Source organism: Elephas maximus, chromosome 3 (genome assembly GCF_024166365.1).
Source record: "Elephas maximus indicus isolate mEleMax1 chromosome 3, mEleMax1 primary haplotype, whole genome shotgun sequence".
NCBI classification, from domain to species: Eukaryota; Metazoa; Chordata; class Mammalia; order Proboscidea; family Elephantidae; genus Elephas; species Elephas maximus.
Window position 1 is genome coordinate 30,298,414 of NC_064821.1, and position 23,513 is coordinate 30,321,926.

At 41.0% G+C, this 23,513-nt stretch overlaps 1 protein-coding gene across 2 annotated transcripts in view; it reads left to right on the top strand.

Moving 5' to 3' along the window:
* The first annotated feature begins 425 nt into the window (after positions 1-425).
* Positions 426-23,513, top strand: part of LOC126072186 (zinc finger protein 699-like) — a 317,390-nt gene continuing 294,302 nt past the window's right edge. For both annotated transcript variants that reach the window (XM_049876965.1, XM_049876966.1), the window contains exon 1: positions 426-747. The gene's annotated coding sequence lies outside the window, so the exon portion shown is untranslated. The remainder of the gene's footprint in view (positions 748-23,513) is intronic.

Sequence of the window (23,513 nt, forward strand, 5' to 3'; positions counted from 1 at the left end):
GCCCCTAGGGAAAGATACTTGATATGCAAGAGACAACAAACCATGAGACAGAAGCCAAAGTAGAGACTTCAACAATTCTAAAGGTGGGGAAATATTTATGAAGAACAAAGAAATTATTTCTCTAAAGACCATGGTAAAATTTTTTCAAATGGCCAAATACGAAAATACCAACTTTCTCTGCTCCCCAAGGGTATCTTTGATTACTGAAATCCTGTTTCAGTTCATATACTCATTTAAGAAAACCTGGGCTTTTCTCTACAGAGGAAATAACAACAGCTGTGGTCAGATCCCAAATACAAGGGGGAGACACTGAGCCACAGAGTCACTACGTAGAAGCCTCTTTGTTCCTGCATGGAACCCCTCCCTGATGCACCGACGCCGGCCCAGAAACCGGAAGCGGAAGTGTGCGTCCTCAGGTGGCCAGCGTCGTTTTGTAGGTCTCCTGCTTCGGTGTGAGGTAGTTTTTGACTCAGTCGCCAGTCGGCCTGAGGCAATACTGGACTACCCCGCAGGCTCCTGTCCCGGGGTCTAAGGGCGTTGCGCCCGCTCTCCGGGCACTCCTGGTCTCTCCGGTCTCCCAGAGCCTCGGAACTTCCTCTAGCCTGGGGAGCTGCTTCCGCTTTGCCGTCGCCGCCGCCGGCTGTTTCGCTTTGCTGCTTCCTCTGAAATCCCTGCCCGTGGGGCAGCAGCTGCTTTGTAAACGGACGTGTACGTGGGGCGGACCTGTTTCTCTTGGTGCATTAACAGGTAAAATCGTGTGAATCCTCGTTAAGTAAATGTGTGGTTCTCAGACCAGCGGTGTCAACTTCACCCGGGTGTTTGAAAAATCCAGTCACGGGCCGCACGTTTGCCGAAGGCAGTCTAAGTGCCCTGCTCCCGCCCCGTCCCGTGTGCTGCTCACCGTGCTCCCCTTCGTTTTCTTTCTTCCTCTTTTTTTTCACAATCGAGATGCAGAGTCTTCTGTCTCATTTGCCATCTCTCACTAACGCGCGCCTTTGCGCGCGCCACGTTGAGCTCCTTATCAGGCCTCAATCACACCATGCCCTGTATGTATATTTCCCATTTATTGAGCTGTTTCAGAAGGACTGGGCAATTTGCTAAGTACTTCATGTACTAAAGAGGCCTCGTGGCACAGTGGTTAACAGCTATGGCTGCTAACGAAAAAGTCGGCAGTTCCAATCCACCAGGCACACTTTGGAAACCCTATGGGACTGGTCGACCCAAGTAAGACCTTGAGTATATCCCACTTGAATTTAGGGACCATATCAAGAATAGGTTTGACACGTTGAACACTAAGGACAGAAGACCAGCGTGTTGTGGAATGACAGCAAGGACATCATACATGAAGAAAGCAAGAGGTCATTAAAAAGACAGGAAAGAAAGAAGCCATTAGCCTAGTTCTTTTTTTAGAATTGTATGTGAATTTTTTTTTGCTTGTTCTTATGGAAGCAGTCCTTTTTTTTCTGTTAATATTAATAAAAAAGTGATCCAGATCCCATTACCTTAAAGTGTCTTTGTACACTGCAGTTTTTCAAATGTGATTTTATTTCTCTAGGTTAGTATAGCCTAAGATTGGCATTAAATCTATGAAGTACACATCTTCCTCTCTGTATCCCCATAATATCTAAATGTCCCTCTTTCACTCATATTCTCAGACCAAGAAACTAAGTTTCTTTCTTTCTTGTTTTAATAATGCCATTTCATGCTATCTATTCTTGTGTGTGGTAAAATATATATGACAAAACTTTTGTCTATTTCAACCATTTTTACATGTACAATTCGGTAACATTTACTACTTTCCCCATGTCGTGCAGCCATCACCACTGTCAGTTCCCAAGTTTTTCATCACCCTTAGCAGAAACTCAGTGCCTCTTAAGCATTAACTGTGCTCCTGCCTCACATTGCCTCTGGGAGCTGCTTGGTCTGTGTACATTTGCCTATTCTAGGTCTTTCAGTTAAGCGCAATAGTGCAATATTTGTCCTTTTGTGTGTGACGTATTGTAGCATTTATGAGAACTTTTCTTTTTTTGACTGAATAAAATTCCCTTTTGTTTATCCATGCATCTGTTGAGGGACATTTGAGTTTTTTCCACTTTTTGGCTATTACGAATAGTGCTGCAGTGAACACTGATGTAAAAATACCTGTTTGTGTCCCTGCTTTCAAGCCTTTTGGGTATATGCCGGTTGTTGTAAGGTGCTGTCGAGTCCATAATAGACTCATAACTCATAACTGTGCCATAAGTTTTTTGTGGGTGTGATCTTTACAGAAGCAAATTGCTGGGTCTTTCTCCCACAGAGCTTCCAGATGAGTTCAAATGGCCAGTCTTTCAGTGAGCTGCTGAGTGCTTAACCATTTGTGCCATCAGCACTCCTGTTGTTGTTAGGTGCCTTCGAGTTGGTTCCGACTCATAGCGACCCTATGCACAACAGAACGAAACGCTCCCCAGTCCTGAGCCATCCTTACAATCCTTGTTATGCTTGAGCTCATTGTTGCAGCCCCTGTGTCAATCCACCTTGTTGAGGGTCTTCCTCTTTTCCACTGACCCTGTACTCTGCCAAGCATAATGTCCTCCTCCAGGGACTGATCGTTCCTGACAACATGTCCAAAGTATGTAAGACGCAGTCTCACCATCCTTGCTTCTAAGGAGCATTCTGATTGTACTTCTTCTAAGACAGATTTGTTCGTTCTTTTGGCAAGCCATGGTATATTCAATATTCTTTGCCAACACCACAATTCAAACGTGTTAGTTCTTCTTCGGTCTTCCTCATTCATTGTCCAGTTTTTACATGCATATGATGCGATTGAAAATACCATGTCTTGGGTCAGGCGCACCTTAGTCTTCAGGGTGACATCTTTGCTCTTCAACACTTTAAAGAGGTCCTTTGCAGCAGATTTGCCCAATGCAATGTGTCTTTTGATTTCTTGACTGCTGCTTCCATGGCTGTTGATTGTGGATCCAAGTAAAATGAAATCCTTGACAACTTCAGTCTTTTCTCCATTTATCATGATGTTGCTCTTTGGTCCAGTTGTGAGGATTTTTGTTTTCTTTATTTTGAGGTGCAATCCATACTGAAGGCTGTCTTTGATCTTCATTAGTAAGTGCCTCAAGTCCTCTTCACTTTCTTCACTTTCAGTGAGTGAGGTTGTGTCATCTGCATAGTGCAGGTTGTTAATGAATCTTCCTCCAATCCTGATGCCCCATTCTTCTTCATATAGTCCAGCTTCTGGTAGTATTTGCTAAGCATACAGATTGAATAGGTGTGGTGAAGTAATACAACCCTGACACACACCTTTCTTGAGTTTAAACCAATCAGCATGCCCTTGTTCTGTCCAAACAACTGCCCCTTAATCTATGTAAAGGTTCCTCATAAGCAGAATTAAGTGTTCTGGAATTCCCATTCTATCAGCACTCCTAGAAATGGAAATTTCTGGGTCGTAGGCTAATTGCACATTTAACTTTTTGAAGAACCGCCAAACTTATCCATCGAGGATGCACCATTTTCTTACAATCACACCAGCAATTTTTCCACATTCCCCTCAACTCTTGTTTTTTATTTTTTTGATAGTAGTCATCCTAGTAGGGATGAGGCAGTATCTCACGTGGTTTTTGTTTTTGTTTTTTAACTTTTATTGAGCTTCAAGTAAACGTTTACAAATCAAGTCAGACTGTCACATATAAGTTTATATACACCTTACTCCATACTCCCACTTGCTCTCCCCCTAATGAGTCAGCCCTTCCAGTCTCTCCTTTCGTGACAATTTTGCCAGCTTCCAACTCTCTCTGTCCTCCCATCCCCCCTCCAGACAGGAGATGCCAACACAGTGTCAAGTGTCCACCTGATACAAATAGCTCACTCTTCATCAGCATCTCTCTCCTACCCACTGTCCAGTCCCTTCCGTGTCTGATGAGTTGTCTTTGGGAATGGTTCCTGTCCTGTGCCAACAGAAGGTTTGGGGACCATGACCGCCGGGATTCCTCTAGTCTCAGTCAGACCATTAAGTATGATCTTTTTATGAGAATTTGGGGTCTGCATCCCACTGTTCTCCTGCTCCCTCAGGGGTTTTGTGTTGTGCTTCCTGTCAGGGCAGTCATCGGTTGTGGCCGGGCACCATCTAGCTCTTCTGGTCTCAGGATGATGTAAGTCTCTGGTTCATGTGGCCCTTTCTGTCTCTTGGGCTCTTAGTTATCGTATGACCTTGGTGTTCTTCATTCTCCTTTGCTCCAGGTGGGTTGAGACCAATTGATGCTTCATAGATGGCCGCTTGTTAGCATTTAAGACCCCAGATGCCACATTTCAAAGTGGGATGCAGAATGTTTTCATAATAGAATTATTTTGCCAGTTGACTTAGAAGTCCCCTTAAACCATGGTCCCCAAACCCCCGCCCTTGCTCCGCTGACCTTTGAAGCATTCAGTTTATCCCGGAAACTTCTTTGCTTTTGCTCCATTCCAGTTGAGCTGACCTTCCATGTGTTGAGTATTGTCCTTCCCTTCACCTAAAGTAGTTCTTATCTACTAACTAATCAGTAAAAAAACCCTCTCCCGCCCTCCCTCCCTCCCCTCCTCATAACCACAAAAGTATGTGTTCTTCTCAGTTTATACTATTTCTCAAGATCTTATAATAGTGGTCTTATACAATATTTGTCCTTTTGCCTCTGACTAATTTCGCTCAGCATAATGCCTTCCAGGTTCCTCCATGTTATGAAATGTGTTCACAGATTCTTCACTGTTCTTTATCGATGCGTATTATTCCATTGTGTGAATATACCACAATTTATTTACCCATTCATCCGTTGATGGACACCTTGGTTGCTTCCAGCTTTTTGCTACTGTAAACAGAGCTGCAATAAACATGGGTGTGCATATGTCTGTTTGTGTGAAGGCTCTTGTTTCTCTAGGATATATTCCGAGGAGTGGGATTTCTGGGTTGTATGGTAGTTCTATTTCTAACTGTTTAAGATAACGCCAGATAGATTTCCAAAGTGGTTGTACCATTTTACACTCCCACCAGCAGTGTATAAGAGTTCCAATCTCTCTGCAGCCTCTCCAACATTTATTATTTTGTGTTTTTTGGATTAATGCCAGCCTTGTTGGAGTGAGATGGAATCTCATTGTAGTTTTAATTTGCATTTCTCCATCGTAGTTTTAATTTGCATTTCTCTAATGGCTAATGATCGAGAGCATTTTCTCATGTATCTGTTAGCTGCCTGAATATCTTCTTTAGTGAAGTGCGTGTTCGTATCCTTTGCCCACTTCTTGATTGGGTTGTTTGTTTTTTTGTGGTTGAGTTTTGACAGAATCGTATAGATTTTAGAGATCAGGCGCTGGTTGGAGATGTCATAGCTGAAAATTCTTTCCCAGTCTGTAGGTGGTCTTTTTACTCTTTTGGTGAAGTCTTTAGATGAGCATAGGTGTTTGATTTTTAGGAGCTCCCAGTTATCTGGTTTCTCTTCGTCATTTTTGGTAATGTTTTGTATTCTGTTTATGCCTTGTATTAGGGCTCCTAATGTTGTCCCTGTCTTTTCTTCCATGATCTTTATCATTTTAGCCTTTATGTTTAGGTCTTTGATCCACTTGGAGTTAGTTTTTGTGCATGGTGTGAGGTATGGGTCCTGTTTCATTTTTTTGCAAATGGATATCCAGTTATGCCAGGACCATTTGTTAAAAAGACTATCTTTTCCCCAATTAACTGACACTGGGCCTTTGTCAAATATCAGCTGCTCATATGTGGATGGATTTATATCTGGATTCTCAATTCTGTTCCATTGGTCTATGTGCCTGTTGTTGTACCAGTACCAGGCTGTTTTGACTACTTTGGCTGTATAATAGGTTCTGAAATCAGGTAGAGTGAGGCTTCCCACTTTCTTCTTCTTTTTCAGTAATGCTTTACTTATCCAAGGCTTCTTTCCCTTCCATATGAAGTTGGTGATTTGTTTCTCCATCACCTTAAAAAATGTCATTGGAATTTGGATCGGAAGTGCATTGTATGTATAGATGGCTTTTGGTAGAATAGACATTTTTACTATGTTAAGTCTTCTTATCCATGAGCAAGGTATGTTTTTCCACTTAAGTAGGTCCTTTTTAGTTTCTTGTAGTAGTACTTTGTAGTTTTCTTTGTATAGGTCTTTTACATCCTTGGTAAGATTTATTCTTAAGTATTTTATCTTCTTGGGGGCTACTGTGATTGGTATTGATTTGGTTATTTCCTCTTCGATGTTCTTTTTGTTGATGTAGAGGAATCCAAGTGATTTTTGTATGTTTATCTTATAACCTGAGACTCTGCCAAACTCTTCTATTAGTTTCAGTAGTTTTCTGGAGGATTGCTTAGGGTTTTCTGTGTATAAGATCATGTCATCTGCAAATAGAGATAATTTTACTTCCTCCTTGCCAATCCGGATGCCCTCCATTTCTTTGTCTAGCCTAATTGCTCTGGCTAGGACCTCTAGCACAATGTTGAATCTCACGTGGTTTTGATTTGCATTTCCCTAATGACTAATGGCATCAAGCATCTTTTCATGGGTTTATTGACCATTTGTATATCATTTTTTTGGAATAATGTTTAAGTTTTTTGTCCATTTTTGCAAAATGGTGTGATGGTCTGTATGTTGTTGAGTGGTAGCAGTTCTTTGTATATCCTGTATACTAAACCCTTATGAGGTATATTGTTGTTGTTAGGTGCCGTCAGGTGTGTTCCAACTCATAGCGACCCTGTGTATCACAGAACGAAACTGCCCGGTCCTGCGCCATGCTCACAATCGTTCTTATGCTTGAGCGCATTATCGCAGTCACTGTGTCAATCCGTCTCATTGAGGGTCTTCCTCTTTTTTGCTGACCCTACTTTACCAAGCATGATGTCTTTCACCAGGGATTGATACCCCCTTACACCATGTCCAAAGTATGTAAGACGACATCTCACCATCCCTGCTTTCAAGGAGCATTCTGCTTGTACTTCCTCCAAGAAAGATTTGTTGATCCTTTAGGCAGTCCGTGGTATATTCAGTATTCTACACCAGTTCCACAATTCAAAGGCATCAGTTCTTTTTATGTCTTCCTTATTCATTGTCCTGCTTTTGCATGCATATGATGCAATTGAAAGTACCATGGCTTGGGCCAGGTGCACCTTAGTAATCAAGGTGATGTCTTTGCTTTTAAACACTTTAAAGAGTTCTTATGCAACAGATTCACCCATTGCAATGCGTCTTTTGATTTCTTCACTGCTGCTTCCATGGGTGTTGATTGTGGAGCCAAGTAAAATGAAATCCTTGACAAGTTCAGTCTTATCCCATTTGTCATGATGTTACTTATTGGTCCAGGTTTTAGGGTATTTGTTTTTTTTCATGTTGAGTTGTAATCCATACTGAAGGCTATGGTATTTGGTCTTCATCAGTAAGTGCTTCAAGTTCTCTTCACTGTCAACAAGCAAGGTCACGTCATCTGCATAACTCAGGTTGCTAATGAGCCTTCCTCCAATCCTGCTGCCCTGATCTTCTTCATATAGTGCAGCTTCTCAGATTAATTGCTCAGCATACAGATTGATTAGGTGTGGTGAAGGACAAAACCCTGAAGCACACCTTTCCTGACTTTAAACTACTCAGTATCTCCTTGTTCTGTCCGAACAACTGCTTCTTGATCTGTGTACAGGATCCTCATGAGCACAATTAAGTGTTCTGGAATTCCGATTCTTCACAGTGTTGTCCATAATTTGTTATGATCCACATGATCGAATGCCTTTGCCTAGTCAGCAAAACACAGGTAAACATCTTTCTGGTATTCTCTGCTTTCATCCAGGATCCATCTGACATCAGCAATGACATCCCTGGTTCCACATCCTCTTCTTAATCTGGCCTGAATTTCTTACAGTTGCCTGTATATATACTGCTGCAATTTCTTTTGAATTATCTTCAGCAAAATGTTAGTTGCATGTGACATTAATGATATTTTCCGATAATTTCCACATTTGGTTGGATCACCTTTCTTGGGAATAGGCATAAATATGGATCTCTTCCAGTCCTTTGGCCAGGTAGCTGTTTTCCAAATTTTTTGACATAGAGAAGTAAGCACTTCCAGCGCTGCATCCATTTGTTGGACCATCTCAATTGATATTCTGTCAGTTCCTGGAGCCTTCGCTTTTGAAAATGCCTTCAGTGCAGCTAGGATTTTCTCCTTCAGTAGCATCGGTTCCTGATCATACAATACCTCTTGAAATGGTTCAGTGTCGACCAGTTATTTGTGGTATAATGACTCTGTGTATTCCTTCCATCTTCTTTTCTTGTTTCCTATGTCATTTAATATTTTCCCCATAGAATCATTCACTATTACATGAAAAAAAAGAAAAAATTACATGAGACTTGAATTTTTTCTTCAGTTCTTTCAGCTGGAGAAATGCTGAGCATGTTCTTCCAATTTGGTTTTCTAGCTCCTGCTCTTTGCACCTGTCATGTCCTCTCGAGCAGCCCTTTGAAATCTTCTGTTCAGTTCTTTTACATCATCATGTCTCCCTTTTGGTTTAGTTGTTCAACGTTCAAGAGAAAGTTTCAGAGTCTATTTTGACGTCGATTTTGGTCTTTTTTTTCTTTCCTGTCTTTTTTGCTTTCTTCATGTATGATGTCCTGGATGTCATTCTACAACTCATCTGGCCATTAGTGTTCAACGCATCAAATCTATTCTTGAGATGGTCTCTAAATTCAGGTGGGATATTCTCAAGGTCGCACTTTGGCTCTCGTCGACTTGTTGTAATTTTCGTCAGTTTCATCTTGAACTTGCATATGAGCAATTGATGGTCTCTTCCGTAGTTGGCCTCTGGCTGATGATATTGAGCTTTTCCGTCTTCTCTTTCCACAGATAGAGTTGATTTGATTCCTGTGTATTCCAGCTGGCAAGGCCCAAGTGTATAGTCGGTGTTTATGTTGGTTAAACATGGTGTTTACAATGAAGAAGTTGTTGGTCTTGCAAAATTCTATCGTGCGATCTCTAGCTTCATTTTTATCACCAAGGCCATATTATCCAACTACCAATTCTTTTTTCCAAAATTTGCATTCCAATCACCAGTAATTATCAATGCATTCTGATTGCATATTTGATTAATTACAGACTGCAGAAGCTGGTAAAAGTCTTCAATTTCCTCATCTTTGGCCTTAGTGGTTCCTGCATAAATTTGAATAATAGTCACATTAACTGATCTTTCTTCTAGGCATATGGATATTATCCTATCACTGCCAGCGTTGTACCTCAGGATAGATCTTAAAATGTTTTAATAATTTTTAGTGTGCTTTAAGTGAAAGTTTACAAATCAAGTCAGTCTCTCACACAAAAACCCATGTACACCTTTCTTGTTGTTGTTGTTAGGTGCCATTGAGTTGGTTCCGAACTCATAGCGACCCTTTGCACAACAGAACGAAACACTGCCCGGTCCTGAGCCATCCTTACAATCGTTGCTATGCTTGAGCTCATTGTTGCAGCCACTGTGTCAGTCCACCTCGTTGAGGGTCTTCCTCTTTTCCACTGACCCTGTACTCTGCCAAGCATGATGTCCTTCTCCAGGGACTGATCCCTCCTGACAACATGTCCAAAGTATGTAAGACACAGTCTCGCCATCTTTATTCTAAGGGGCACTCTGGTTGTACTTCTTCTAAGAAAGATTTGTTCCTTCTTTGGCAGTCCATGGTATAATCAATATTCTTCACCAACACCACAATTCAAAGGCGTCAACTCTTCTTTGGTCTTCCTCATTCATTGTCCAGCTTTCACATGCATATAATGTGATTGAAAATACCATGTCTTGGGTCAGGCCCACCTTAGTCTTCAGGGTGACATCTTTGCTCTTCAACACTTTGAAGAGGTCCTTTGCAGCAGATTTGCCCAATTCAGTGCATCTTTTGATTTCTTGACTGCTGCTTCCATGGCTGTTGATTGTGGATCCAAGTAAAATGAAATCCTTGACAACTTCAGTCTCTTCTCCATTTATCATGATGTTGCTCATAGGTCCAGTTGTGAGGATTTTTGTTTTCTTTATGCTGAGGTGTAATCTATACTGAAGGCTGTGGTCTTTGATCTTCATTAGTAAGTGGTTCAAGTCCTCTTCACTTTCAGCAAGCAAGGTTGTGTCATCTGCATAATGCAGGTTGTTAATGAGTCTTCCTCCAATCCTGATGCCCCGTTGCTCGTATAGTCCAGCTTCTCGTATTATTTCTTCAGCATACTGATTAAATAGGTATGGTGAAATACAATCCTGCCGCACACCCTTCCCAACTCTATCAGCATCCCCTTGTTCTGTCCAAACAACCGCCTCTTGATCTATGTAAAGGCTCCTCATGAGCACAATTAATTGTTCTGGAATTCCCATTCTTAGCAGTGTTATCCGTAGTTTGTTATGATCCACACAGTCAAATGCCTTTGCATAATCGATAAAACACAGGTAAACATCCTTCTAGTATTCCGTGCTTTCAGCCAGGATCCATCTGACATCAGCAATGATATCTCTGGTTCCATGTCCTCTTCTGAAACCAGCCTGAATTTATGGCAGTTTCCTGTCCATGTACTGCTGCAGCCATTTTTGTATGATCTTCAGCAGAATTTTTCTTGGGTGTGATATTAATGATATTGTTCTATAATTTCCACATTTGGTTGAATCACCTTTCTTGGGAATAGGCATAAATGTGGATCTTCCAATCAGTTGGCCAGGAAACTGACTTCCATATTTCTTGTCATAGACAAGTGAGCACCTCCTGTGCTGCATCTGTTTGTTGAAACATCTCAATTGATAATTCCATCAATTCCTGGAGCCTTGATTTCTGCCAGTGCCTTCAGAGCAGCTTGGACTTCTTCCTTCGGTACCATCGGTTCCTGATCATATGCCACCTCTTGAAATGGTTGAATATCGACTAATTCTTTTTGATATAATGACTCTGTGTTCCTTCCATCTTCTTTTGATGCTTTCTGCATCATTTAATATTTTCCCCCATGGAATCCTTCACTATTGCAACTTGAGGCTTGAATTTTTTCTTCAGTTCTTTCAGCTTGAGAAACTCCGAGCATGTTCTTCCCTTTTGATTTTCCATCTCCAGCTCTTTGCACGTCAGTATAGTACTCTATTTTGTCTTCTCGAGAGGCACTGTGTAATCTTCCGTTCAGTTTTTTTTAACTTCACGAATTCTTCCTTTTGCTTTAGCTGCTCGACATTCAAGAGCAAGTTTCAGAGTCTCCTCTGACATCTGCCTTGGTCTTTTCTTTCTTTCCTGTCTTTTCAGTGACCTCTTGCTTTCTTCATGGATGATGTCCTTGATGTCATTCCACAACTCATCTGGTCTTCGGTCACTAGTGTTCAGTGCGTGAAATCTATTCTTGAGATGGTCTCTAAATTCAGGTGAGATATATTAAAGGTCATATTTTGGTGCTCGTGGACTTGCTCTGATTTTCTTCAGTTTCAGCTTGAATTTGCACTAGAGCAATTGAAGGTCTGTTGCACAGTCTGCCCCTGGCCTTGTTTTGACTGATGATATTGAGCTTTTCCATCGTCTCTTTCCACATATGTGGTCAATTTGATTTCTGTGTGTTCCATCTGGCGAGGTCCCTGTGTATAGTCGCCGATTATGTTGGTGAAGGAAGGTATTTGCAATGACGAAGTTGTTGGTCTTGCAAAATTCCATCATTCGATATCTGGCATTGTTTCTGTCACCAAGGCCATATTTTCCAACTACTGATCCTTCTTCGATTCCAACTTTCGCATTCAAATCGCCAGTGATTATCAATGCATCTTGATTGCATGTTCAGTCAATTTCAGACTGCAGCATCTGATAAAAACCTTCTGTTTCTTCATCTTTGGCCCTACTGGTTGGTGCGTAAATTTGAGTAATAGTCATATTAACTGGACTTCCTTGTACACGTATGGATATTATCCTATCACTGACAGCATTGTACTTCAGGATAGATCCTGAAACGTTCTTTTTGACGATGAATGCAACACCATTCCTCTTTGAGTTGTCATTCCCAGCATAGCAGACTATATGATTGTCCCATTCAAAATGGCCAGTACCAGTCCATTTCACCGCACTAATGTCTAGGATATCGATGTTTGTGTGTTCCATTTCATTTTTGACGATTTCCAATTTTCCTAGATTCATACTTCGTGCATTCCAGCTTCCGATTATTAATGGATGTTAGCAGCTGTTTCTTCTCATTTTCAGTTGTGCCACATCAGCAAATGAAGGTCGCAAAAGCTTTAGTTCATCCAAGCCATTAAGGTCAACTCTACTTTGAGGAGGCAGCTCTTCCCCAGTCATCTTTGAGTGCCTTCCAACCTGGGAGGCTCATCTTCCAGCACTATATCAGACAATGTTCTGCGGCTATTCATAAGGTTTCCACTGGCTAATCCTTTTCAGAAGTAGACTGCCGGGTCCTTCTTCCCAGTCTGTCTTAGTCTGGAAGCTCAGCTGAAGCCTGTCCTCCATGGGTTACCCTGCTGGTGTCTGAATAGCAGTGGTATAGCTTCCAGCATCACGGCAACACACAAGCGCCCACAGTATGACAAACTGACAGACACGTGGGGGTACACCTTGCTACACACTCCCAATTACTCTACCCCTAATGAGACAGCCCGCTGTCTGCCTCCACTCTGTCTTTGTGTGTCCATTTTGTCAGCTTCTGACCCCCTCCACCCTCTCATCTTCCCTCCAGGCAGGAGATGTCAACATCGTCTCAAGTGTACACCTGATCCAAGAAGAGTTGACTTTGGGAATGGTTCCCGTCCTGGTGCAACAGAAGGTCTGGGGGCCATGACGATCAGGGTCCTTCTAGTCTCAGTCAGAGCATTAAGTGTGGTCTTATGATAATTTGGGGTCTGCGTCCCACTGCTGTCCTGCTCCCTCAGGGGTTCTCTGTTGTGTTCCCTGTTAGGGCAGTCATCGGTTGTAGCTGGGCACCATCTAGTTCTTCTGGTCTCAGGATTATGTAGTCTCTGGTTTATGTGGCCCTTTCTGTCTCTTGGGCTCGAAATCACCTTGTGTCCTTGGTGTTCTTCATTCTCCTTTGATCCAGGTGGGTTGAGATCAATTGATGTGTCTTATATGGCTGCTTGCTAGCATTTAAGACCCTAGACACCACTCTTCAAACTGGGATGCAGAATATTTTCTTAATAGATTTTATTATGCCAGTTGACTTATATGTCCCCAGAAACCATGGTCCCCAGACCCCTGCCCCTGCTATGCTGGCCTTCGAAGCATTCAGGAGACTTCTTTGCTTTTGTATTAGTCCAGTTGTGCTGACCTCCCCTGTATTGTGTGCTGTCTTTCCCTTCACCTAAAATAGTTCTTATCTACTATCTAATTAGTGAACGCCCCTCTCCCACCGTTCCTCCCTCTCCCGTCTCATAACCACAAAAGAATGTTTTCTTCTCAGTGTAAATTATTTCTCAAGTTCTTATTATAGTGGTCTTGTAGAATATTTGTCCTTTCTTAAAAGACTAATTTCACTCAGCATAATGCCTTCCAGGTTCCTCCATGTTATGAAATGTTTCACAGATTCCTCATTGTTCTTTATCGATTCATAGTATTCCACTATGTGAATATACCATAATTTATTTATCCATTCATCCGTTGATCAGGACCTTGGTCGCTTCCACTTTTTGATATTGTAAACAGTACTGTAATAAACATGGGTGTGCATATATTTGTTCATGTAAAGGCTCTTATTTCTCTAGGATATATTCCTAGGAGTGGGGTTGCTGGATCGTATGGTAGTTCTATTTCTAACTTTTTAAGGAAGCACCAAATCGATTTCCAAAGTGGTTGTACCATTCTACATTCCCACCAGCAGTGTGTAAGTGTTCCAGTCTCTCCATAGCCTCTCCAGCATTTATTATTTTGTGTTATTTGGATTAATGCCAGCCTTGTTGGAGTGAGATGAAATGTCATTGTAGTTTTGATCTGCATTTCCCTAATGGCTAATGATCGTGAACATTTCCTCATGTATCTGTTAGCTACATGAATGTCTTCTTTAGTGAAGTGTCTATTTATATCTTTTGCCCATTTTTGAATTGGGTTATTTGTCTTTTTGTAGTTGAGTTTTTGCAGTATCGTATAGATTTTAGAGATCAGGTGCTGATCAGAAATGTCATAGCTAAAAACTTTTTCCCAGTCTGTAGGTAGTCTTTTTACTCTTTTGATGAAGTCTTTGGATGAGCATAGGTGTTTGAGTTTTAGGAGCTCCCAGTCATCTGGTTTTTCTTCTCCATTCTTTATAATGTTTTTTATACTGCTTATGCCATGTATTAGGGTTCCTAATGTTGTCCCTATTTTTTCTTCCATGATCTTTATCGTTTTAGATTTTATATTTACGTCTTTGATCCATTTTGAGTTAATTTTTGTACATGGAGTGAGGTATGGGTCTTGTTTCATTTTTTTGCAAATGGATTTCCAGTTATGCCAGCACCGTTTGTTAAAAAGACTCTCTTCTCCCCGTGTAACTGTTTTGGGGCCTTTCTCAAATATCAACTGCTTATATGTGGATGGATTTATTTTTGGATTCTCAATTCTGTTCCTTTGGTCCATGTATCTGTTGTGTACCAGTAGCAGGCTGTTTTGACTACTGTGGTGGTATAATACATCCTAAAATCAGGTAAAGTAAGGCCTCCCACTTTGTTCTTCTTTTTCAGTAGTGCCTTATTTATCCGGGGCCTCTTTCCCTTCCATATGAAATTGGTGATTTTTTTCTTCATCTCATTAAAGAATGTCCTTGGATTTGGATTGGAATTGCATTAAATGTATAGATCGCTTTTGGTAGAATAGACATTTTTATAATGTTAAGTCTTCCTATCCCCGAGCAAGGTATGTTCTTCCACTTATGTAAGTCTTTTTTGGTTTCTTGCAGAAGTGTACTGTAGTTTTCTCTGTATAAGTCTTTTACATCTCTGGTAAGATTTATTCCTAAGTATTTTATCTTTTTGGGGTCTACTGTAAATGGCACTGATTTGGTGATTTCCTCTTTGATGTTCTTTTTGTTGGTGTAGAGGAATCAAACTGATTTTTGCATGTTTGTCTTGTATCCTGATACTCTGCTGAACTCTTCTATTAGTTTCAGTAGTTTTCCGGAGGATTCCTTAGGGTTTTTGGGTTAGTTCTACCTTGCCAATCTGATGCCCTTTCTTTCTTTATCTAGCCTAATTGCTCTGGCTAGGACTTCTAGCACAATGTTGAATACGACTGATGATAAAGGGAATCCTTGTCTGGTTCCCGATCTTAATGGGAATGTTTTCAGGCTCTCTCCATTTAGGGTGATGTTGGCTGTTGGCTTTGTGTAAATGCCCTTTATGACGTGGAGGAATTTTCCTTCTATTTCTATTTTGCTGAGAGTTTTTATCATGAATGAGTGTTGAACTTTGTCAAATGCCTTTTCTGCATCAATTGATAAAATCGTGATTCTCGTCTTTTGTTTTATTTATGTGGTGGATTACATTAATTGTTTTTCTAATGCTGAACCATCGATGCATACCTGGTATGAATCCCACTTGGTCATGGTGAATTATTTTTTGGGTATGTTGTTGAATTATATTGGCTACAATTTTGTTGAGGATTTTTGCATCTACATTCATGAGGGATATAGGTCCAAAATTTTCTTTTCTTGTGGTGACTTTACCTGGTTTTGGTATCAGGGATATGGTGGCTTCATAGAATGAGTTTGGTAATATTCCATCCTTTTCTATGCTCTGAAATACCTTTAGTAGTAGTGGTGTTAACTCTTTCGTGAAAGTTTGGTAGAACTCTGCAGTGAAGCGGTCCGGACCAGGGTTTTTTTTTTTTTTTTAATAATTTTTATTGAGCTTTAAGTGACCGTTTACAAATTAAGTCAGTCTGTCACATATAAGCTTATATACACCTTACTCCGTACTCTCATTTACTCTCCCCCTAATAAGTCAGCCCTTCCAGTCTCTCCTTTCCTGACAATTTTGCCAGTTTCTAACCCTCTCTATCCTCCGATCTCCCCTGCAGACCGGAGATGCTAACACAGTCTCAAGTGTCCACCTGATACAAGTAGCTCACTCTTCATCAGCATCTCTCTCCTACCCATTGTGCAGTCCCTTCCATGTCTAATGAGTTGTCTTCAGGAACGGTTCCTGTCCTGGGCCAACAGAAGGTTTGGGGACCGTTACCGTCGGGATTCCTCTAGTCTCAGTCAAATATCAGCTGCTCATATGTGGATGGATTTGTATCTGGGTTCTCAGTTCTGTTCCATTGGTCTGTGTGCCTGTTGTTGTGCCAGTACCAGGCTGTTTTCACTACTGTGGCTGTACAATATGTTTAAAAAAAAAAAAAAAATCTGTTATGTAATATGTTCTAAAATCAGGTAGAGTGAGGCCTCCCACTTTCTTCTTCTTTTTCAGTAATGCTGTACTTATCTGGTGCTTCTTTCCCTTCCATATGAAGTTGGTGATTTGTTTCTCCATCACATTAAAAGAATCATATCAGATTATTACGAAAAATTGTACTCTAACAAATTTGTTTTGTTTTTGTATACCTCAGTGGGTTCCTTGAGTGAGCTTGCTTGGTTATTTTTGCCTTTGGAGCTCCGGGGTCCTGTCCCCATCTGGCTAGATCTGTTATCATGTATATCAGTCTAGGAGTCCATTCAGTTTTCTTGTATGAATTCAGCTCAGGTTTCTAGGTAGCTGATATCAAGTGTGTGGTACAGGCTCTGTCCTACAGTCTTCGAGGGGCAGGGGTGATTGGCGTATATACTATTATCTGATTGCAGCAAGGGGTCACACTTTGAGCAAGGCAGAGGGCTGAGAACTGGCCCCCAAGTGTCTCTGAGGAAAATGCGTCTCTGTTCCCTAGGGCGTGCAGGTGGGTGGGTTCTGCAGAGGGATGTGGGCACCCAAAGTTTTTGGTTTTAAGGACGGGGAGGTACCAGCTATCTTTGTACCACTGTCGTGGGTGGCTGGGTTACCTGAGTGTAGCTACTAGTCTTTAGGTCCCTGTTGTGGGTAGGTGAGGACCTTGTTTAAAGCAATGTCAAACATCAAACAGCAAAGCAATGTCAAACATCAAACACCCACCTCTCCACCGCACAGCTGAATTGATTGGAGTTTGCCAACAAGTGCCTATTCTTCCGAAATAGGCCCACAGAGGTCCATGCAGAAGGGAAAGACGCTCAAGGTCCATGGACGGTTTATGCCTGGACAGGAGCCGCTTGTGTCCTGAGCTCCCCCGATTAAGGGAGCTAGCAAATTATCTTTTCCCCCATTTGCAAATTTTTTCCTTCCCAGTGTCCGGGAGGATGGCTCCAGGTGCTCACTAGGGTGTATCTCACGCCCAGGGATTCAGCCGCTGAAGCCGGCTTGCGGGTGTGGGAGTCGCTGTGAAATATACGCAAGTACTTAGCTTTTGCTGAAGGCACCGTTCTCCTCAGGTTCTGGAGGTGCGAGTGGGCTGTGTGGCTGGCTGCTTCTGCCCGAGGAATCTGCGGCCCAACGCTAGTTCCAGCGTGCCGCCACCGTCGCCACTCCGGGAATGGTGCCTGAGGGCTCCCCATGATTCTTGTCCGGTAACTTCTCTCCACTGCTGAACAGCCTCTTCCTCCCCCTTTCCCTCAGTGCGTTGTCTAAGCTTCCCTTTGATGCTCAGGGCTCCCAGCTTGTCACAAATATACTCGTTTGATTTGTTTTTTCGGGTCTTTGTTTTAAAGAGGGCTCGAGGGAAGCGTCTGTCTATTCCGACATCTTGGCTCTGCCTCCTTAAAATGTTCTTTTTGATGATGAATGCAATGCCGTTCCTCTTCAAGATGTCATTCCAAGCATAGTAGACCATATGATTGTCTGATTCAAAATGGCCAATACCATTCCATTTCAGTTCAGTAATGCCTAGGATGTTGACGTTTATGCGTTCCATTTGCATTTGATGATGTCCAGTTTTCCTGGATACATGTATCTTACATTCCTGGTTCTGATTATCAAAGGATATTTGTAGCTGTTTCTTGTAATATTGGGTCATGCCTCATCAGCAAATGACATTCCCAAAAGCTTGACTCCATCCTGGTCATTAAGGTCAGCTCTACCTTGAAGAGGCATCACTTCCCCAGTTGTCTTTTGAATGCCTTCCAGGTTTCCAGTAGAATATCAGACAGTATTCTGTAATTGTTAATAAGGTTTTCACTGGCTAATTCTTTTCAGAAGTAGACTGCTGTATCTTTGTTCCTAGTCTGGAAGTTCATCTGAATCTTGTCTTCCATGGTTGACCCTGCTGGTACCCAAAAACAGGTAGCATAGTTTTCAGCATCTCAGCAACACACAAGCCCCCACAGTATGACAAACTGACAGACATGTGGGGCTTATAAGGTGCATAGTTCCCCAATACACTCCAACCTGCAAAAGCCACAACTCGTGTAAGGCAGAAACCTGTTAGAGACGGAAAACTCAAATATTTTCCTCTAAAACAAGCAATAGAAAAGTTGTGAGACTGCACGTTTTGAAAGGCAGAAGTCTTCGAGACTGGTAAAAACAAGGCAGTCCTGCTGAGTTCCAGTTCTCACAGGTTTCATCGTATTTTCTCTTGTTCTTATCTTTAAAAGTTGTAGTAATATTGCATGTGTCCAAAAGTTTAAAAATGCGTAGAGTAGAAATGATCGTTAAACAGCACTTGTAATCTCAAAATCTATAGAAAGATGTGATGCTTTTTTTTTTTTTTCCTTTCTTTCCCTAGAGATAGATATTCGAAAAGTACTCCCTTTTTTGGACTAGAGTTCTTGCAGACATGACTGTTAATGTAGTCACTTCATGCCAAATTCAGACCTTCATTCAAAACTACTGAATTTTCCTACTTCAGAGTCTAGGAATTGCCCCTCAGATTACACCATGATATCAACTTACATTTCCTAAAGGCCTTATACATGCCAAAACCGTGCTCTTCTTTGCTTCAGATTGAAGCTTTGGAGGTAGAAATGGAGCCTATTTCAGAGGTTCCTGTTTCAGTCTTTGTGTCCAGGAAGACAGCCAACAGGTTGAGATACGGGCTCTTGGGTACCAATGGACTTAGAGACCAAACCCTTCCCATAGTCCACCTGGGGCACTAAGGAGTGTGGCTCTGAAATCTAAAATGCCGAAGACAGAGCTTTTAAAATCTCACCTGAACAAATCAGCTTTTCACCTAGCTTTCCCAACCAGTAAGTGGTATCAGCATGCATTGACTAGTGGAAATGGTCCACACTAGTCTGTGAGATACCTACCTTATGAAAGCAGCCTCTGAACTTTCCAGTTTTTCTCTTGTCACAAGAAGGTGTAATGTCCATCCAGCAGCAAGAGGCATATTTCCCAAATGTAAACCAAGTAAGCTGTCAATCCCTTTATTTTAGAATAATTAAAAATAAATAAATAAATGTATTTATTTTAGAATAAAATTCATATATTTTATGATGGCCAAGAAGATCCTATATGTTCAGGCTTAAGTATTGCTTCTGACGTAAATTTGTAATGACCTCACGTTACATAAGTTCTTGACATGTTTTTAAGAAACTTTTTCAGTGATGTCAGGATTTTCTCTGCTTTTCAGACATTGCATCAAGTATTTCTTATTAGAGGGAAAACATTTTAACCATAGGAATTTGATAATTTTTATATTTCAGGTCTCATTTCAAATGTCACCTCCTCTGAGAGTACCCCTCCTGTCCGTTCAGCTACTCCCACTCATTTCTACTTAAATATCATCGTAGATTTCAGAATGAGGTAAATCCAATTTCGGTTGACATTAACCTAAATCATAGAAACACAAGCAAATTGAATTTAATGTTACCTTTGCTTTTTTTTTTTTAAATAATTTTTATTGTGCTTTAAGTGAAAGTTTACAAATCAAGTCAGTCTGTCATATACAAGCTAATATACACCTTACTACATACTCCCATTTACTCTCCCCCTAATGAGTCAGCCCGCTCCCTCCCTGCAGTCTCTCCATTCGTGACAATTTTGCCAGTTTCTAACTCTCTCTACCCTCCCGTCTCCCCTCCAGACAGGAGATGCCAACACAGTCTCAAGTGTCCACCTGATACAAGTAGCTCACTCTTCATCAGCATCTCTCTCCAACACATTGTCCAGTCCCTTCCATATCTGATGAGTTGTTTTCGGGAGTGGTTCCTGTCCTGGGCCAACAGAAGGTTTGGGGATCATGACCGCCAGGATTCTTCTAGTCTCAGTCAGAGCATTAAGTCTGGTCTTTTTATGAAAATTTGTTATCTGCATCCCACAGTTCTCCTGCTCCCTCAGGGGTTCTGTGTTGTGCTCCCTGTCAGGGCAGTCATCGGTTGTGGCCGGGCATCATCTAGTTCTTCTGGTCTCAGGATGATGTAAGTCTCTAGTTCATGAAGCCCTTTCTGTCTCTTGGGCTCATAGTTATTGTGTGACCTTGGTGATCTTCATTCTCCTTTGATCCAGGTGGGTTGAGACCAATTGATGCATCTTAGATGGCCCCTTGTTAGCATTTAAGACCCCAGACGCCACACTTGAAAGTGGGATGCAGGATGTTTTCATAATAGAATTTATTTTGCCACTTGACTTAGAAGTCCCGCCCTTGCTCCGCTGACCTTCGAAGCATTCAGTTTATCCCGGAAACTTCTTTGCTTTTGGTCCAGTCCAGCTGAGCTGACCTTCCCTGTATTGAATATTGTCCTTCCCTTCACCTAAAGTAGTTCTTATCTACTAACTAATCAGTAAATAACCCTCTCTCACCCTCCCTCCCTACCCCCTCTCGAAACCACAAAAGAATGTGTTCTTCTCAGTTTATACTATTTCTCAAGATCTTATAATAGTGGTCTTATACAATATTTGTCCTTTTGCATCTGACTAATTTCACTCAGCATAATGCCTTCCAGGTTCCTCCATGTTATGAAACGTTTCACAGATTCATCAGTGTTCTTTATCGATGCATAGTATTCCATTGTGTGAATATACCATAATTTATTTAACCATGCATCCTTTGATGGACACCTTGGTTGCTTCCAGCTTTTTGCTGTTTTAAATAGGGCTGCAATAAACGTGGGTTTGCATATATCTGTTGGTGTAAAGGCTCTTATTCTCTAGGCTATATTCCAAGGAGTGGGATTTCTGGGTTGTATGGTTAAAAAAAAAAAAAAAAATTTTTTTTTTTTTATGGTAGTTCTAACTTTTTAAGATAACGCCAGATAGATTTCCAAAGTGGTTATACCATTTTACATTCCCACCAGCAGTGTATAAGAGTTCCAATCTCTCAGCAGCCTCTCCAACATTTATTATTTTGTGTTTTTTGGATTAATGCCAGCCTTGTTGGAGCGAGATGGAATCTCATTGTAGTTTTAATTTGCATTTCTCTAATGGCTGATGATCGAGAGCATTTTCTCATGTATCTGTTAGCTGCCTGAATATCTTCTTTAGTGAAGTGCGTGTTCATATCCTTTGCCCACTTTTTGATTGGGTTGTTTGTCTTTTTGTGGTTGAGTTTTAACAGAATCATATAGATTTTAGAGATCAGGCGCTGGTCGGAGATGTCATAGCTGAAAATTCTTTCCCAGTCTGTAGGTGGTCTTTTTACTCTTTTGGTGAAGTCTTTAGATGAGCATAGGTGTTTGATTTTTAGGAGCTCCCAGTTATCTGGTTTCTCTTCGTCATTTTTAGTAATGTTTTGTATTCTGCTTATGCCTTGTATTAGGGCTCCTAATGTTGTCCCTATTTTTTCTTCCATGATCTTTATCGTTTCAGTCTTTATGTTTAGGTCTTTGATCCACTTGGAGTTAGTTTTTGTGCATGGTGTGAGGTATGGGTCCTGTTTCATTTTTTTGCAAATGGATATCCAGTTATGCCAGGACCATTTGTTAAAAAGACTATCTTTTCCCCAATTAACTGACACTGGGCCCTTGTGAAATATCAGCTGCTCATATGCAGATGGATTTATATCTGGGTTCTCAATTCTGTTCCATTGGTCTTTGTGCCTGTGATTGTACCAGTACCAGGCTGTTTTGACTACTGTGGCTGTATAATATGTTCTAAAATCAGGTAGAGTGAGGCCTCCCACTTTATTCTTCTATTTCAGTAATGCTTTACTTATCCAGGGCTTCTTTCCCTTCCATATGAAGTTGGTGATTTGTTTCTCCATCACATTAAAAAATGTCATTGGAATTTGGATCAGAAGTGCATTGTATGTATAGATGGCTTTGGGTAGAATAGACATTTTTAGTATGTTAAGTCTTCCTATCCATGAGCAAGGTATGTTTTTCCACTTATGTAGGTCCCTTTTAGTTTCTTGCACTAGTACTTTGTAGTTTTCTTTGTATAGGTCTTTTACATCTTTGTTAAGATTTATTTCTAAGTATTTTATCTTCTTGGGGGCTACTGTGAATGGCATTGATTTGGTGATTTCCTCTTTGATGTTCTTTTTTGTTGATGTAGAGGAATCCAAGTGATTTTTGTATGTTTATCTTGTAACCTGAGACTCTTCCGAACTCTTCTATTAGTTTCAGTAGTTTTCTGGAGGATTGCTTAGGGTTTTCTGTGTATAAGATCATGTCATCTGCAGATAGAGATAGTTTTACTTGTTCCTTGCCGATCCGGATGCTCTTTATTTCCTTGTCTAGCCTAATTGCTCTGGCTAGGACCTCTAGCACAATGTTGAATAAGAGTGGTCATAAAGGGCATCTTTGTCTGGTTCCCGTTCTCAAGGGAAGTGCTTTCAGGCTCTCTCCATTTAGAGTGTTGTTGGCTGTTGGCTTTGTACAGATGCCCTTTATTATGTTGAGGAATTTTCCTTCAATTCCTATTTTGCTGGGAGTTTTTACCATGAATGGGTGTTGGAGTTTGTCAAATGCCTTTTTGCATCAATAGATAAGATCATGTGGTTTTTGTCTTTTGTTTTATTTATATGGTGGGTTACACTAGTGGTTTTTCTAATATTAAAGCAGCGTTGTATACCTGGTATAAATCCCACTTGGTCATGGTGGATTATTTTTTTTGATATGTTCCTGAATTCTGTTGGCTAGAATTTTGTTGAGGATTTTTGCATCTATGTTCATGAGGGATATAGCTCTGTAATATTCTTTTTTTATGGTGTCATTACCTGGTTTTGGTATCAGGGATATGGTGGCTTCATAGAATGAGTTAGGTAGTATTCCATCATTTTCTATGCTTTGAAATACCTTTAGTAGTAGTGGTGTTAACTCTTCTCTGAAAGTTTGGTAGAACCCTGCAGTGAAGCCGTCCGGGCCAGAGTTTTTTTTGTTGGGAGTTTTTTGATCACCTTTTCAGTCTCTTTTTTTGTTATGGGTCTATTTAGTTGTTCTACTTCTGATTGTGTTAATTTAGGTAGGTAGTGTTTTTCCAGGAATTCATCCATTTCTTCTAGGTTTGCAAATTTGTTAGAGTACAATTTTTCATAATAATCTGATATGATTCTTTTAATTTCAGTTGGTCTGTTGTGGTATGGCCCATCTCGTTTCTTATTTGGGTTATTTGTTTCCTTTCCTGTATTTCTTTAGTCAGTCTGGCCAGTGGTTCATCTCTTTTGTTAATT